Source organism: Carcharodon carcharias, chromosome 1 (assembly GCF_017639515.1).
Source record: "Carcharodon carcharias isolate sCarCar2 chromosome 1, sCarCar2.pri, whole genome shotgun sequence".
Lineage (NCBI taxonomy): Eukaryota > Metazoa > Chordata > Chondrichthyes > Lamniformes > Lamnidae > Carcharodon > Carcharodon carcharias.
Window position 1 is genome coordinate 231,988,048 of NC_054467.1, and position 16,285 is coordinate 232,004,332.

The 16,285-nt window shown below is 40.9% G+C and overlaps 1 protein-coding gene across 10 annotated transcripts in view; it reads left to right on the forward strand.

Annotated features, from left to right (window-relative positions):
- Positions 1-16,285, forward strand: part of ctbp1 (C-terminal binding protein 1) — a 335,683-nt gene that overhangs the window by 85,906 nt on the left and 233,492 nt on the right. The window contains exon 1 of one of the 10 annotated variants that reach the window (XM_041184813.1): positions 11,280-11,351. The exons of the other annotated variants lie outside the window; for them this stretch is intronic. The gene's annotated coding sequence lies outside the window, so the exon portion shown is untranslated. Of the gene's footprint in view, positions 1-11,279; positions 11,352-16,285 lie in introns of those variants that run through there. 10 annotated transcript variants of the gene reach the window in all.

Below are 16,285 nucleotides of genomic sequence, written 5' to 3' on the forward strand. Positions count from 1 at the left end.
GCAGATCATCAAAAGATGTCAACAACAATAGTACAATAGAACACATAGGTGTTAAAGTTAAAGTTAAAGTTAAAGTTGGTGATATTATCTAAACGAATTTCTGTTTCCCCCTTTTTTTTCCCAATAAATTATAAAGATTTTCCTTTTCCCACCTATTTCAATATATAAAATTAAAAAAAAAACCCACTAGAGCTATACCTTGAGTGCCCTACCATCCATTCTTAATTAGCACATTCGTTTAGATAATATCACCAACTTTAACTTTAACACCTATGTGTTCTATTGTACTATTGTTGTTGACATCTTTTGATGATCTGCTTCTATCACTGCTTGTTTGTCGCTACAACCACACCAACCCCCTCCACCTCTCTGTCTCTCTATCTCTCCGCCCCCCACACACACACCTTAAACCAGCTTATATTTCAGCTCTTTCCTGGACTCGAACTCAAGTTCTGTCGAAGGGTCATGAGGACTCGAAACGTCAACTCTTTTCTTCTCCGCCGATGCTGCCAGACCTGCTGAGTTTTTCCAGGTAATTCTGTTTTTGTTCTCTATTTAGAACTCCACTAGCTTTGCTGTTTCTATGTCAGCTGATATGTTGTGCAATACGGAAATATATTCGACACCTAAAGTGCAACAATATTTAATCAGTGCAGTCCATTTAAGGCCACTGAGACTAATTGTTGTAAATAACAGATTGTAAGCACTATTAGAGGTTGATTGCCTTTGCTGAAGGAAGATCAGCAGAGTTTTAATACATTTTTGGCTCTAGGTCAGATGAAAGAAACATAAAATGATTGTCTTTCTGTTTTTTTGACACTTCAGTGATGTATGAAGTGTGACAACTGAAATGTGACACTCAAAATTGTTTAATACACATAGATAAATAATATTGTCAATGTTGTCATTTGTAGATCAGAGTTCTCTCACTTTTGATACATCGAGTTTGAAAATGACATTATAAAATCCTTGGACTGTAAAATGTAACAGATTCTCTGACACATTGATTTAGTGGCAGTGTTTATGTTTGCTGTGGAATTGGGTGATCCAGGATAAATTTAGTCACACAAGCTTGACTGTCCCTGAACTGAATCCTCACAGCAGCAGCAGCGCACACGTCTGTGCCTCACTGACATCATAAACAGATGCATTTTGCACTCTTAAGTTTTTAATTGTTTGATTATCGTTGATGAATGTACTTGAAAATAACACTTTCATAATGTTTCTTTGATATTCCTGTAATATCTTAATTTATTGCGAGGCACAAACTACACAAAATAAAACCAATATCGAATATCTCTTTAGCAGAAATCTAAATGACATTTACCCTTGGCTATGGATGATTGTAGCAATTTCATTACTACTACTTGGCTGAAATCAGTGAACTCAGCATAGATAGGAAACAAACCTAGGATTTTCTTAGTATGTGTATGAATGTGCCACACTGCACAATGCATTTATTAAGCTCAGAGGGTTGCAAAGTGCACTTATTCACTGCATATTAAGGAGCTCCTTGACCCGCACCTACCTGATTGCGGCACTGAACACTCTCTTGTCAGCAATGGAGTGAAGGTGCAACTTGGAAATCTTCACAGTTCCAAACACGATGGCCCAACACGTATAAACATCTTTTGCTCATTAATGATGCCAAATAGCATCACTTCGCACTAGCTCTTGAACAGTTGCTACTCACCAAAGGTTTACCAGGATGCTGGTATTGATGAAGCTTGGAAGTCATTATGCTCAGTCATCTGTGATGCACCAGAATCAGCACTTGATAAAAGCAGAACCTGCAACAGAGGAGGCGATGGCGTAGTGGTATTGTTGCTGGATTAGTAACCCAGAAACCCAGGGTAATGCTCTGGGGATGCTGGTTCAAAGCCCAGATGGAATTTAAATTCAGTAAAAATCTGTAATTAGAAATCTAATGATGACTACGAAACAAAACCATTGTCGATTGTTGTAAAAACCCATCTGGTTCACTAATGTCTGTTGTCATCATCTGGCCTACACGCGAATCCAGACCCAATATGGTTGACTCTTAAATCTCTGAAATGGTGTAGCAAGCCACCCAGTTATATCAAACCACCACAAAGTCTCAAATAAAGGAGACCAAGGCACCGGAAACAACAGCAGCAACCCTACAAAGTCCTCCTTCCTAAGAAGATGCCAAAATTAGGAGAGCTGTCTCACAGAATTATATCATACAGATAATGTCCCAGGCACTGCCATCACCATTGCTGGGTATCTCCTGTCCCACTGGCAGGACAGACCCAGCAGAGGTGGTGGCACAGTGGTGTACAATTGGAAGGGAGTTGCCCTGGGAGTCCTCAACATTGACTCCAGACCCCATGAAGTCTCATGGCATCAGGTCAAACATGGGCAAGGAAACCTCCTGCTGATTACCACATACTGCCCTCCCTCAGCTGATGGATCAGAGCTCCTCCATGTTGAACACCACTTGGAGGAAGCACTGAGGGTGGCAAGTGTGCAGAATTTATTCTGGGTGAGGGACTTCAATATCCATCACCAAGAGTGGCTCGGTAGCATCACCACTGAGTGAGTTGCTAGACAGGATCTGTGGTAGGTGGTGAGGGAACCAACAGGAGGAAAAAACATTTTTGATCTCATCTTTACCAACCTGCCTGCTGCAGATTTAACTGTCCATGACGGCATCAGTAGGAGTGACCACCCCATGGTTATTGTGGAGATGAAGTCCCGCTTTCATATTGAGGACACCCTCCAGAGTGTTTTGTGGAACTACCATTGTGCTAAATGGGATAGATTTTAGCCACAAAGAAAAGTACAGCACCGGAACAGGCCCTTCGGCCCTCCAAGCCTGTGCCGATCATATTGCCCGTCACTAAAACATTTTGCACTTTTGGGGTCCATATCCCTCTATTCCCATCCTATTCATGTATTTGTCAAGCTGCCTCTTAAACACCACTATCGTACCTGCTTCCACCACCTCCTCTGGCAGTGAATTCCAGACATTCACTACCCTCTGCGTAAAAAAACTTGCCCCGCACATCTTCTCTATAGTTTTCTCCTCTCAGCTTAAATCTATGTCCCCTAGTAATTGACTCTTCCAACCTGGGAAAAAGCTTCTGACTATCTACTCTGTCCATGCCACTCATAATTTTGTAAACTTCTATCAAGTCAATCTAGCACATCTAGCAACTGAAGATTGGGCATCCATGAGATGCTGTGGGCCATCAGCAGCAGCAGAATTGTACTCTAACACAGTCAGTAACCTTATGGCCGGGCATATCCCCACTCTACCATTACCAAGAAGCCATGGGATCAACCCTGGTTCAATGAAGAGTGCAGGAAGGCATGCGAGGAGCAGCACCAGGCATACCTAAAAATTAGGTGTCAACCTGGTGAAATGAACACAGGACTACTTGCAAGCCAAACAGAAAATGGAGCAAGTGATAGACAGGTCTAAGTGATCCCACAACCAACGGATCAGATCTAAGCTCTGCAGTCCTGTCACATCTAGACCTCAATGGTGGTGGACAATTAAACAACTCGTTCGAGGAGAGGCTCCACAAATATCCCCATCCTCAATGATGGGGGAGCCATCAGTGTAAAAGATAAGGCTACAATCTTCAGCCAGAAGTGCCGAGTATATGATCTATCTCGGCCTCTTCCTCCAGAGTCCCTAACATCACAGATGCCAGTCTTCAGCCAATTCAATTCAGTCCACGTGATACCAAGAAGCAGCTGAAAGCACTGGATACTGCAAAGGCTATGGGCCCTGACAATATTCTGGCAATAGTACTGAAGACTTGTGCTCCAGAACTTGCCATGCCCCGAGCCAAGCTGTTCCAGTACAGCCACAACACTGGCATCTATCCAGCTGTGTGGAAAATTCCCCAGGTACGTCCTGTACACAAAAAGCAGGACAAATCCAACCCAGACAATTAGCGCCCCATCAGTCTACTCTCAATCATCAAAGTAATGGAAGGGGGTTATCAACAGTGCTATCAAGTGGCACTTGCTTAGCAATAACCTGCTCAATGACACCCAGTTTGGGTTCCATCAGGCCCACTCAGCTCCTGACCTCATTACAGCCTTGGTTCAAACATGGAAAAAGAACTAAACTCCCAAGGTGAGGTGAGAGTGACTGTCCTTGACATCAAAGCTGCATTTGACTGAGTGTGGCATCAAGGAGCCCTAGCAAAACTGGAGTCAATGAGGATCAGGGGAAAACTCTCCACTGGTTGGAGTCATGCATAGCACAAAGGAAGATGGTTGTGGTTGTTGTAGGTCAATCATCTCAGCTCCAGGACAATGCAGGAGTTCCCCAGGGTAGTGTCCTCGGCCCAACCATCTTCAGCTGCTTCATCAATGACCTTCCTTCCATTATAAGGTAAGAAGTGGGGATTTTCGCTGATGATGTCCAGCACCATTTGCGACTCCTCAGATACTGAACCAGTCCGTGTCCAAGTGCAGCAAGGCCTGGACAATATCCAGACTTGGATTGACAAGTGGCAAGTAACATTTGTGCCACACAAGTGCGAGACAATGACCATCTCCAACAAGTGAGAATCTAATCACCCATTGACATTCAGTGGTATTCCCATCGCTGAATCCCCCACTATCAACATCCTGGGGGGTTACCATTGACCAGAAACTGAACTGGACTAGCCATATAAATACTACAAGTGTAGTACAATGTAGGTCAGAGGCTCGGAATCCTGCAGCAAGTAACTTACCACCTGACTCCCCAAAGCCTGAGCACCATCTACAAGGCAGAAGTCAGGAGTGTAACTGAATACTCTCCACTTGCCTGCATGAGTGCAATTCCCATAACACCCAAGAAGCTTGACACCATCCAGGATAAAGCAGCCCACATGATTGGCACCCCATCCACAAACATTCATTCCCTCCACCACCAACACACAGTGGCAGCAGTACAAGATGCACTGCAGGAACTCACCAAGGCTCCATAGACACGCCGTCCCAAACCCACGACTGCAATCATCTAGAAGGATAAGGGCAGCAGACACATGGGAATACTACCACCTTGAAGTTCCCCACCAAGTGTCTCACCATCCTTACTTAGAAGTATATCACTGCTCCTTCACTATCGCTAGGTCAAAATCCTGGAACTCCCTCCCTAATAGCACTGTGGGTGTACCTACACCACATGGACTGCAGCGGTTCAAGAAGGCAGCTCACCACCAACTTTTCAAGGGCAATTAGGGATGGGCAATAAATGCTGGCCTAGCCAGCAATGCCCACATCCCATGAATGAATTAAAAAAAGCAATGTAAATCCAACAGCTAAACCACTGCTTGACATGAAAGTAGCCATAACAGCCATGCAAAAGATAGGGAAATACCGCGCAATCAAATACAGGGTCCATTTTGTCAAGAAATCCAAACTGTCTGTGACAATGGAAATCTACAATGTTACAAAGACTTCCTTACATTAAATATTAACTTTTAACTCATTGGCTGAGCTTATAGATTTGATTTTTTAAAAATGGTTTTAGTTAAAACAAGAAACTGACTCTCATCAAGATGGCTGAAGCTAATCTACATTACCATATATCCCACAGAGAGCCAGTCTATGAAACTCATTACAGCCAATGACATTCCCTGGGAAATGTAAACAACTCTCTTCCTGCCTTATCAAAGATATCTATGGCAGCCATCGACAGTATTCAACAATTGGAAACAAACTATTCAAGGATTATTTGCTTGGACGAAGGACCTTGGCTATTTAAAATAAGTCGAGTTATCATTAGAATATACAATTATTGTTTGAACTATTGGCAGTTGGAAGAGAAGTCATGTGACAAGTTAAGCTCTTTGTGGATGTTTTTTGAGTGCATGATTTTCAGAAGAAAGACGGTAATGGTAGCAGTAATGGTAGCACACCTCTCTCTCTCTCTGTCCAACTAAAAGTTCAGTCCTGTCTACTAATGTGACTCTGCATCCAATAGACAGATTTTTTTAAAAAATGAATTCAACACCAAAGCAGTGTCTCCAGAGGATCAAACAACTCAGCTATCTACATCTTTAAATCGAAGCATCAAGCATCTTGTCCATAAGCTAGACAAGTCAACAAGCTACGAACTGTGAATAACTTTTAAAAATTATGAGCTTTAATGTGTGTGTGTGTGTGTTTTTTTGCAGAAGTTAATATTTTTACCCGGGTTGGTTTTTACTGTATTAAAACTAACCCTTCACTTTGTTAAACTCAAAAAAACCTGTCTGACTGGTTCTTTATAGTCACAGCGTGTAAACACTTAAGAACACTAAATTGGCAAGGTTATCCATATCCAAAACAAAAATTGTTATGGTCAAATGAGGAGAGGGAAAAGAGACGAGCCCTGTGACCCCTCCTCACCTTGTTATAAAAACAAGCTATGTATGAAGGGATCAAGAGGGCGTTTGGTTCTACTATCATCACAGTCTCCCCTCCACCAACTGCAGTCAGCAGGTGGTGAAGTACTCACCGACAGAATTAAACAGATGTCCTGCTGGGTTGGACAATCCAGTCTGCAGTTGACGCTCTCCCGCAGCTTCCCGTTATGGATGAGTTAGACGAAGAACCCACATCACTTGGGCTTGAGAAGGCCGCAGATTTCTTAGCAAACATAAAGGCATCTGGCAAGGAGGGAAACCCAGCTGAATTGCTCAAGGATGGGAGGTTCCATCTATTGCCAGACCTTTATGATCACCTCGTTCTCTGCTGGAAAGTAGGTTCATCCCCAGGAGATGCTTGATGCAAAAATCATTACACTATAAAAAAACAAAGGTGACAGAGGAGACAGCAACAACTACAGGAGCTTCTCACCCCTTCGCATCATGGGGAAGGCCTTTGCTGGGTTCATACTTTTAAAAAAAAAACTCCATCTTCTTGCAGACCAAGCGTACCTGGAAACAGTGCAGTTTCCTTGCTGGTAGATCTACTGTGGACACGATCTTCTCCTTACGCCAGCTGCAAGTGTAGGGAACAGCCTCTTTACCTTACTTTCACAGATCTCATCAAGGCATTTGACACTGCCAGCAGAGTAGAACTCTACGAGCTTTTGGGAAAAATTGACTGTCCACCAAAGCTCCTCAGTCTCATCCGTTCCTTCCAGGACAAAATTACAGTTTGACGGTTCCACTTCCAACAGTTTCGGGGTGAAGAATGGAGTGAAACAGGGCTGTGTCCTGGCCCCCACTCTGTTTGGCATCATCTTCTCCATGCTCCTGACCTTTGCCTTCCCGCCAATATGGAAGCAGTTTACTTGCGTACTAGGTCAGATGGCCAGCTCTACAATCTCTCAAGACTGAAAACGAAGCCAAAAATACATTGCACCCTGATCAAAGAACTCCTCTACACTGATGCTGCTGCGCTAGTCACCCACACGGAAATTCAGCTACAAAGACCCATGGACTGTCTCTCCCATGACTGGAACTTGTTCTTCCTGAGTATAAGTATCAAGAAAACTGTGGCCATGGGACAAGGTGTTGCATCTCCACCCCTGATCACACTAAATAACACCCCACAGGAAATGTTGAGCAAATGCTGCTACCTCTGGTCCATGGTGACAGACAATCTGTGCTTTGTTGCAGAGCTCAATACATGCATAGGGAAAACAGCGACCACCTATGGCTGACTTGTGAAATGTGCCTGGAATAACATTAAGCTGACCCTTAGGACCAAGCTGATGGTTATGAGGCCTGTGTTCTCAGCACCTTGTTGTATGGCTGTGAAATTTGGATGACTTCCAGCTATCAGGAAAAGAGGCTCCACAATTTCAATTTTTGCTATCTGTGGTGCATTATGGGTATATCCTGGCATGACAAAATCATGAATGCAGCAGTCCTGTCAAAGACAGAGCTCCCAAGTTTGTTCAGACTAATAAAACAGAGGAGGCCTTGGTGGATTGGGTACATCTGCAGGATGGAAGATGGTTGCACCTGAGGACTTTCCATACTGTGAGGTAGTCGGAGCAAGATGACTAGCGGGACACCAAAATCTCCGCTTCAAGGATGCTTGCAAGCGTGGCATGAAGGCCCTAAACATCAACTATCGCATCTGGGAGTCACGAGCTGATGTCACCTCCTGCTGGCATGTAGCACCATGATGACCATTGGCTAAAGCGGCTTGGCAACAGAGGCCAACAGTGAAAATGACCCGCTATGGCATTTGTGGTAGAATCGGCCTCCCTAGGATTGGCCTCTCCAGCCATCAGCAAAGGTGCACCATATGAAGACACCCCATCTGAAATAGATTGTTTGCTGCGTGTCCATCATCTTTCATAAATGGAACAGTAAGGACACACACCACATCTAGGAGCTCTTATTTGTTATCATTTCTGAACTTATTATCAAGTGAAGTCTGCTATTTACATAAGCTGTATATTATTAATTCCTATGGTTAGTGGGGTGCAGAAATAAATTAGCATTGTTTGTCTATTTTCATTCACCATGAGTAGACGTAAGAGGCTGCACCGATTATATGTAAACATATATGATCAGGTGAGGACTGAAAGTATAGTTGTACATGGGGAAGTTAGGAACATACCAAAGCATATTCCATATTGAGTGAAAAATTTAACCTTGCATCACTTTCAAATCCCCAACTACCTAGGTTTTGGCCCTTTGTTCACAACATTTCTGCAGTTGTTATGTATAAAACCAGCAGACTGGAGTTTACAGAGGGCATCTGTGGCCTTCCCAGCTCAAATGTTTTTTGCCCTGTAAGTTGCTGGAATTGAACGCTCATAAAGGGTGCAACAGGGTAGCTGGACTCTTGGTGAATAATGAGGCAGACAGTATATCTCCTCAATCAATGAGATTTAAGGATCAAGAAGTAGCCCACAGAAGGACAAAAGAGGAAGTGTTAATTTGAGTGGGTGAGCCCATCTTCCTATCAAGTAGAGAAAAATGAATTAAAGAGGGAATAAAAGATAGCATTCAGAGAGAGAAAAGAGAAAAGAAAAGTAAGAAAAATACAACCATTTTAAATTTGACATTTAAAAGGTCTCCAACATCAATTCTCTACTTGAAGAAATTAAACTCCATTCTTCTAAACACTCAGTTCTTGGGCCAGGGGTTGATTGAAGGTCATTAACAATTATCATGTTGTTAAAAGGGTTACTAGATTTAACTTGTTGTGGTGAGTTTAATGGACAATTAATGTACATTTGTGAGATGGGGAGTTAAGGATGAAGTGCAGTTATCACAAAGTTAACATGCGGGGAGCAGCACAACTTGGCTAGCTACTTGTGGCAATTCACAACTCATGGGGCATCTTTTCCTTGGTATTAGTTGTTGACTGATTTTCACATTGGTAACGGCAAGTGTTGTACGCAGACCATTATTTTTTCAGAAAATTCTGACCTGAAATTTATCCCTAATGATTTTTTTCAATGGAAGGGTGGCAGCCAATTTGTGCACAGCAAGTTCCCACAAATTTCAATAAAATAAATGATCAGATCATCAGTTTTGTAGAAGATGGCTGAGGGATAACTATTGCCCAGGACACTGAAAGAATCTTCTGCAGTTGTTTGAATAGTGCGGTGGGATCTTTCACCAGCTGAGAGGGCAGATAGGACCTTGATTTAGTGTCACATCTGAAAGATGGCACATCCAACAGTGCCACACTCTCTTGGTTCTGCACCAAAGTGCCAGCCCAGACTGTGCGCCAAATCTCTGGAGTGGAACTTGAACCCACAACCTTCTAGGTTCCAGTGAGCGTGCTGCTACTGAGCCAAAGCTGATGCCAAGGAGGTGGCTGATGTGGACAAATAAGTCTTGGTTAGTTTTTACTTACTCTGGCATTATCCTGATGTAGTAAGACAATTTTACCGGACGATAACAAGGCACACCATTGTTGACCTGGTCAATCCAGATCTGAGGGTTCACAGGTAGATCGGTTGTCCACCACAAATGTTTACGTTTATAGCCTTCCATTTTGAGAAAGGTTCCTACATTACAGCAGTGAGTACATTCAGGACTTCATTGGCTGTAAAGCATTTTGGGGCATCCTGAGAAAATGAAAAGCTCTATATCAATGTAAGTTCCTTCTTTCTTTGGTTCAGAGCCTAAGTGAAGCAGATTGGCATTAGGGTAATGGTAAATGGCTTTAAATGCGCCGCATAAGGATTCACAAATGAGCAAGGCAAGGCAATTTGGCCAATCCTGGCTCTTGCATCTTGAAAATGCATTGCAGTCTCCCAATGCACCAGCATCGACCCTTTCCTTTGAAGAAAATGGAAGGAAAAAGTTCAGAACATAAGTAGGAAAATGAAATTTTATAACAAGATAATTTCCTGGATTTGTTTATCTTAATTTCATGTTACATATATCGGCTTTAATTATTTCTGAAGGTGTGCAAGAACGTTCTTTTTAAGCAAAATGCTTTATATCATTTTGTTGAGTTATATAGCATAGACACCAGTGACAAGATGATGTACTTCACATCATTACTTTGAAAACAAAGAAGTTTCACAATTTTTTTTAAGACAGCATTTTCTATTCTTTGCCAATATTCGGAAACAGCAGTTTTTAAAAAGAAAATACAGATTGCTCACTTAAAATAACGATCAGAACATCTAAAATTACTTGAAAGTTTTGATTTTATGCATCTCATGTGCATACAGTTAAGAGAAGTCTGGCAGTGTGAAATTTTTGTAATGAAAGACTCCTAACATGTAGTGCATCAATCATATGTGTTCAGTTTTATAATTTAGAATGGTAAAATAAGTGAGGGGGAACTTGACATTTAGGTAAAATATTGATCTTTAAAGTACAGAGATCTGAAATTTTTTTCAAAGTTTTTTTAAGTGCTGATAAACACAATGTAATTTACAGTTGCAAATACCTGTGTCCACACGAACATGACATTTTGAAAGGAGGCTGGATTACCTGGATGCAGTTTGATGTGTGCTGTACATGACTTGCACAGTGAGAACTGCAGCATATACCTAGTTTTATTTCAAGGGTTCTTGGTTGACGGCCTGTTTCTAAACCCCCTATTTGGACAAGTAGCTTTGTTTTTATTTAGTGTTTCTGGATATTCAGGTCCTTTTTTAGCTGCATGCATCATTCTCCCAAAAACATTTTATTCTAGTAGCCATCCCTTGTGAGATTTTTTTGTTTCCTTTTTTTTTTGGCCTTCCCCTCCCCCCCAGCCTCTTTCTCTCTGAGCAAGCAGTTGTCTGACTGAGTAATGAGCTATGATATGGTTGGCCAGTTTCCAATAACAGTTGCTTCTGATTGGCTTGTTTCAGGCAGTCGTACACAGTGATTGGTTTCATGGCCTTTTTCCCCCTGCTGCATATTTTTTTTTATCAGCTCAAGTAAATTCTGGTACAAACTGAAGGTGGGGGATGCAAGGTTTGTCTCGGTTTTATCTCCTTCTTGAGTGTGTGTGTAGCTAAAAGGCAGCAGCAGCTTTTTTGGGGGGGAGTGGGGGAGGGGAAGTAAAAGCCTTGTTTGTTCAGTGATTTGAAGATGGGTGGATTTATTTTATTCTTTTGATTGGGTGGGGTTGCTACAGATCGCTTGCTGTTTGGTTCTGCTGTGCATGAAATAAGAGGATGAAGGGGCTGGTTTGTATTTCTTTTTAAAAGGCCAAGAGCCTTCTGTACATATTTTTAGAGGGTGTCTATTTTAAATCTGCAAGTTAAAGCTCATCAGCATCCTGTGAAGAGGCAGTTTATCTTTTATTCCCTCACTGGTGAATGCTGCCCTTTCCTGTAGTTTAATCTGTTGGGATGCATTTTGTGTCAGGAGAATCCTTGTAATGCTGTAAACAGAAAGCTTTACTTTACTGTGTATAACTTGGCTGAGTTTGATGCAGTACCACGACTGTTCAGTAGAAGTTTATACTGAGATTTTGCCATCAGTGACAGGTTAATGCTGCAGTGTCGCTGTCCTGATATTTTTGGGGCTGTTTTTAACTTAACCTTAAAGGTTAAAGTTTATTTGTGTTTCGAATGCTATTTTGAATTATGCAGATTGATGTGTATTTCCTGGTTCTGTATTAAAAAGAAAATAAAATCTTTTAAGGTTTTCCCCCTAAACAAATGAGTTTTTATATATATACTGTAGTTTTTATGAAGTAAATTTATGTGTTAAAGATATATTTAGTACACACTTTCTGTCTCAAGTGGAATGTCACCTGATATGTGCCAAGTAATCTATCCCATATAGTAGCTATAGGCAAAGCCACCACAGTGTTTAAAAAAATGTTTACTGTTCTGGAGTCACAATTGGAAAGCTGTTCTGGTTCTGTGTATGCTGAATTTAAAAGAAATTGAAGTAGTAATTTACAGTCAGTTTGGACTGAATGCATTTGACATTTCCACAGGGCTCTTTGTTGAGGTTGCAGAATGCATTGCTAACGTGCAAATTTTTAGTTTGATATCTCTTGTCATTTAGATCTGCGTGATCAACCCTAAATCTATTCTGGTTGTGCATTATTTAAGAAAACTATGCAGCAGTTTCTTTTAAGCAACACAAAAGCATAGCTGCTGCTTAATTTTAATTGTGCTGATTCTGCTTTTGTTCAGGCATCGTGAATCTCCTGTTCAGCACAGTATCCAGTTTCCTCTGACCTAAAATGTAACCCTTCCTAAAATACATAATTAAGATTATCCATTACACAAAAATTGACAAGTAATGTCTGTGCCATGTCATCTTTCTAGAATGGTATTTGGAAGCTTTAAGAATGCTGATCTCCAGTTGATTGTGGAAATTGTGTTGATTTGGATGGTAGGGCAGAAAGGAAATGCGACTGATTAAATAATGTCTCTATCTTTCCAGTTGGCGCATAAGACCAAGTACTTCCATAAAACTTTGGTGTAGCACTATATGCTTCCAAAAAAATGCTTCTATATGACCAAAAATATCTTAAGCGTTTAATATCTTAAGAGATGTCTTAACATTACATGGGGAAATAAAATCTCAGTATGGTACTGTTAAGTTTCTGAATGGAATGCATATAAGGCATTATCCAAATACAGAAAGGATGAACATTTGAAGGATTTGATTGCAGGTCTTTTAAAAAGGTGTGACATGTCCCACTGTATTTACCTGATGAAATAGTCAAATTTTCAGTTGCTTAAATTTGGTGTGTGTGAAATATTTTAAAAAATAAATATAGACCTTAAAGTATACTTCTACAACTTTGTTCAGATTTGGGGACAAAGCTTGTGCTGTTTAATCATATACAATAAATTGATTATACTTTTTAAGATGCTAGTTAGTAGAGGAAGTGTACATTGCTGAATAAATAAATGTGCTCCGTGTGGCAAATGGCATCAATGTTTGCAAAAACATTTTGACTTGCTATGACTGCCGGGCTGATGGTAACAATCGATTTTTTTTTAACTACTTCGTTCTCTATTCTCTCACATAGTATTTCACCCTCAATAGAAAAACCCAGCAATTTAGTGACTAGTGTAATGGCTAAGGACCATGCAGGCAGGATTCAAGTTCTGTTACTCCCGTGTCAGCTAGTTGATTTTTATACAATGTAGACTAGAAAGTAAAAACTGAGCAAAGTTAGGATCGATGTTGGAACAAGTCGCCTGTTGTATTTTTGCTTTAAGTCATATAAAGTCAGCAGTGCTATTCCATCTGACCTACAACCGGAAATTTACAGAAGCCTCCTGATCTGCAAATTTCCCAGTCAACAGGAAAGAAGCCAACATGACGTCTATATTCTGTCGAAGGGTCATGAGGACTCGAAACGTCAACTCTTTTCTTCTCCGCCGATGCTGCCAGACCTGCTGAGTTTTTCCAGGTAATTCTGTTTTTGTTATGACGTCTATATTCCTTGGATGATGTGGATTGAGGCTTTTTTTAAATATAAAGATGATAAACTAAAATTTTCCAGCAATTCAGAGCCGCAAACAACACAACCAATTAGAACTACATTGCCATGACTTATTGAGTGTCATCATCTAAATGAATAACGCTTAGGTCAGACTAAACCTTGAGTCCTGCTTCCAGTATCAGTCACCAAAACACAAAAGGGGATCTTTTGACTGCTGATTGCAGTAGAGAAGAGCCACGAGTATGGTTTCTAAGATTTGAATTATGGGAGAAAACTGAGCTATTCGGCTAACAAAGTGGGAATGAGAAGTAATCTTATTGAGGAACAATAGATAGTTTAAGGGAATGGAGAGGGTACCTCCTGGAGTGTTTATTTTTCAAAATGGTGTTGTCTGAGAAGAATGAAGAGACACTGGTTCAATACAGCAAGAAGTAATTTTAGAATTTGAAGCAGGGAGTGATCAATGAATTGAATAGATTTTCAGATAGAGTGTGGAGGCAAAACAACCCTGAAAATAATTAGGTACTGCAGTAGGAGGACTTCAGATTTCTGGGAGGCTGAATTTAGATGGATTGAAAGAGCTTCCGCATCTGTTGCTATCTTGTGAAATTGTAGTTGACGTCAGGATATCCTTAAAGGGGCAGGATAGATTAAACACATTGTGCGTGATACATGGTGCATGATGTAGTATAATGCCCCTGCCTTTATTAAATAGTTTGGCTGATGTGGCAGGTTTGTCATGAGAATTTTGTTGCAGTTCTTGCATAAGGGAATTGATCTCCAAGATTGCAATAAATAGAAATGACAATTTTTATATTACCTTTGGATACATTTTAATTTTTTGTCAGGTTGAAGATTGGATTGATAAGTTTTAACTGCTCTGTTGTTATGTTAGTGTTTGGTGTTATTTCTGCCAACTTATATTTTAGAAGAAACGAGAACCAAACTATGCATTACCGACCGACTTAGCTGCATGTAATTTCCTCTGTGATCTGATGCATCAATTTCAGTTGTATTATGCTAACATTTTAAAGGTTCATTGACTGAGTTTTCTGCATCAGTTGCATGTGATATCATGGAACAGAAAGGTTTAACTATTTTTATGCTGGAAGTCTTCCTCTTGTCAATGTTGTCTGAAAAATTGAGATTTTATTTTCATTGATATAATTTTTTTATGTACGGAAGATATATGGGAGTTAGGGAGATGGATAGGGAATTAATCTTGCAGGCTACAAAATTTATATTTACTGAAAAAAAATTTCTCATGTTTAAATATTTCATTGGACTAAAGTTGCACTTTGCCGAATAACTTTTACATCATGACTTGTGATCATGAGGTGAGCATTATCGTGGTAAATGGCCCATGTTTCTCTCTTTATCCATTCATAGTAATTGGGTGTAGCAGGCAAGGCCTGTATTTAGCCCCAACCGTGAATAGCCCTCGAAGGTGTGGTGAGCCGCTGCCTTGAACCGCTGCAGTCCATGAACTGAAGGTACACCCACCTGTTAAGGAGGGAGTTCCAGGATTTTGATCTGTCGACAGTGAAGGAACTGTGATATATTTCCAAGTCAGAATGGTATAGGACTTGAAGGGAAGCTCGCAGGTGGTGGTGTTCTCATGCACCTGCTGCCCTTGTTCGTCTAGGTGGTAGAAATTGTGGATTTAAAAGGTACTGTTGAAGATTTGGTGAGTTGCTGCAGTGCGTCTCGCACACACCACCACTGTGTGCCAGTGGAGACGAGAGTGAATATTTAAGGTGGTGTATGGGGTGTCAATCAACTTGGCTGCTTTGTCTTAGAGGGTGTTGAGATTCTTGAGTGCTCTTGAAGCTGTACTCATCCAGGCAAGTTGACACCTGTGCCTTGTAGATTTTGGGAGGTTTGGGAGATGAGATACTTGACGCAGAATTCCCAGTCTCTGACCTGCTCTTGTAGCTACAGTATTTGTGTCTGCTACAATTGATTTTTCTGGTCACTGGTAACCTCCAGGATGTCGATGGTAGAGAATTCAGCATTGGTAATGGCATTGAATATCAAGAGGAGGTGGTTAGATTCTCTGTTGTTGGAGATGGTTATTGCCTGGCACTTGTGTGGCTAACAAGAGAAGTTAAAGATTATATTAGATGAAAGAAAAGAGGCTTATAAAATTGCCAAAAAAGTAATAAGCATGAGGATTGGGAGCATTTTAAAATTCCCCAAAAGTGGACAATAAACTAATAAAGAGAAAATAGAATATGAAAGTAATCTAGCAAAAAGTGTAAAAACAGACTCTCTTCTCTAGGTATATAAAGAGAAAATGATTAGCAAAGACCAATGTGGGACTGCTACAGGCTGAGATTGGGGAATTTATAATGGGGAATAAAGAAATGACAGAGAAACTAAACAAATACTTTGTGTCTGTCTTCACAGAGGAAGATACAAAGGACCTCCCCAGGAATACTAGAGAACCAAGGGACCAGCGAGAATGAGGAACTGAAAGAAAGTAGTC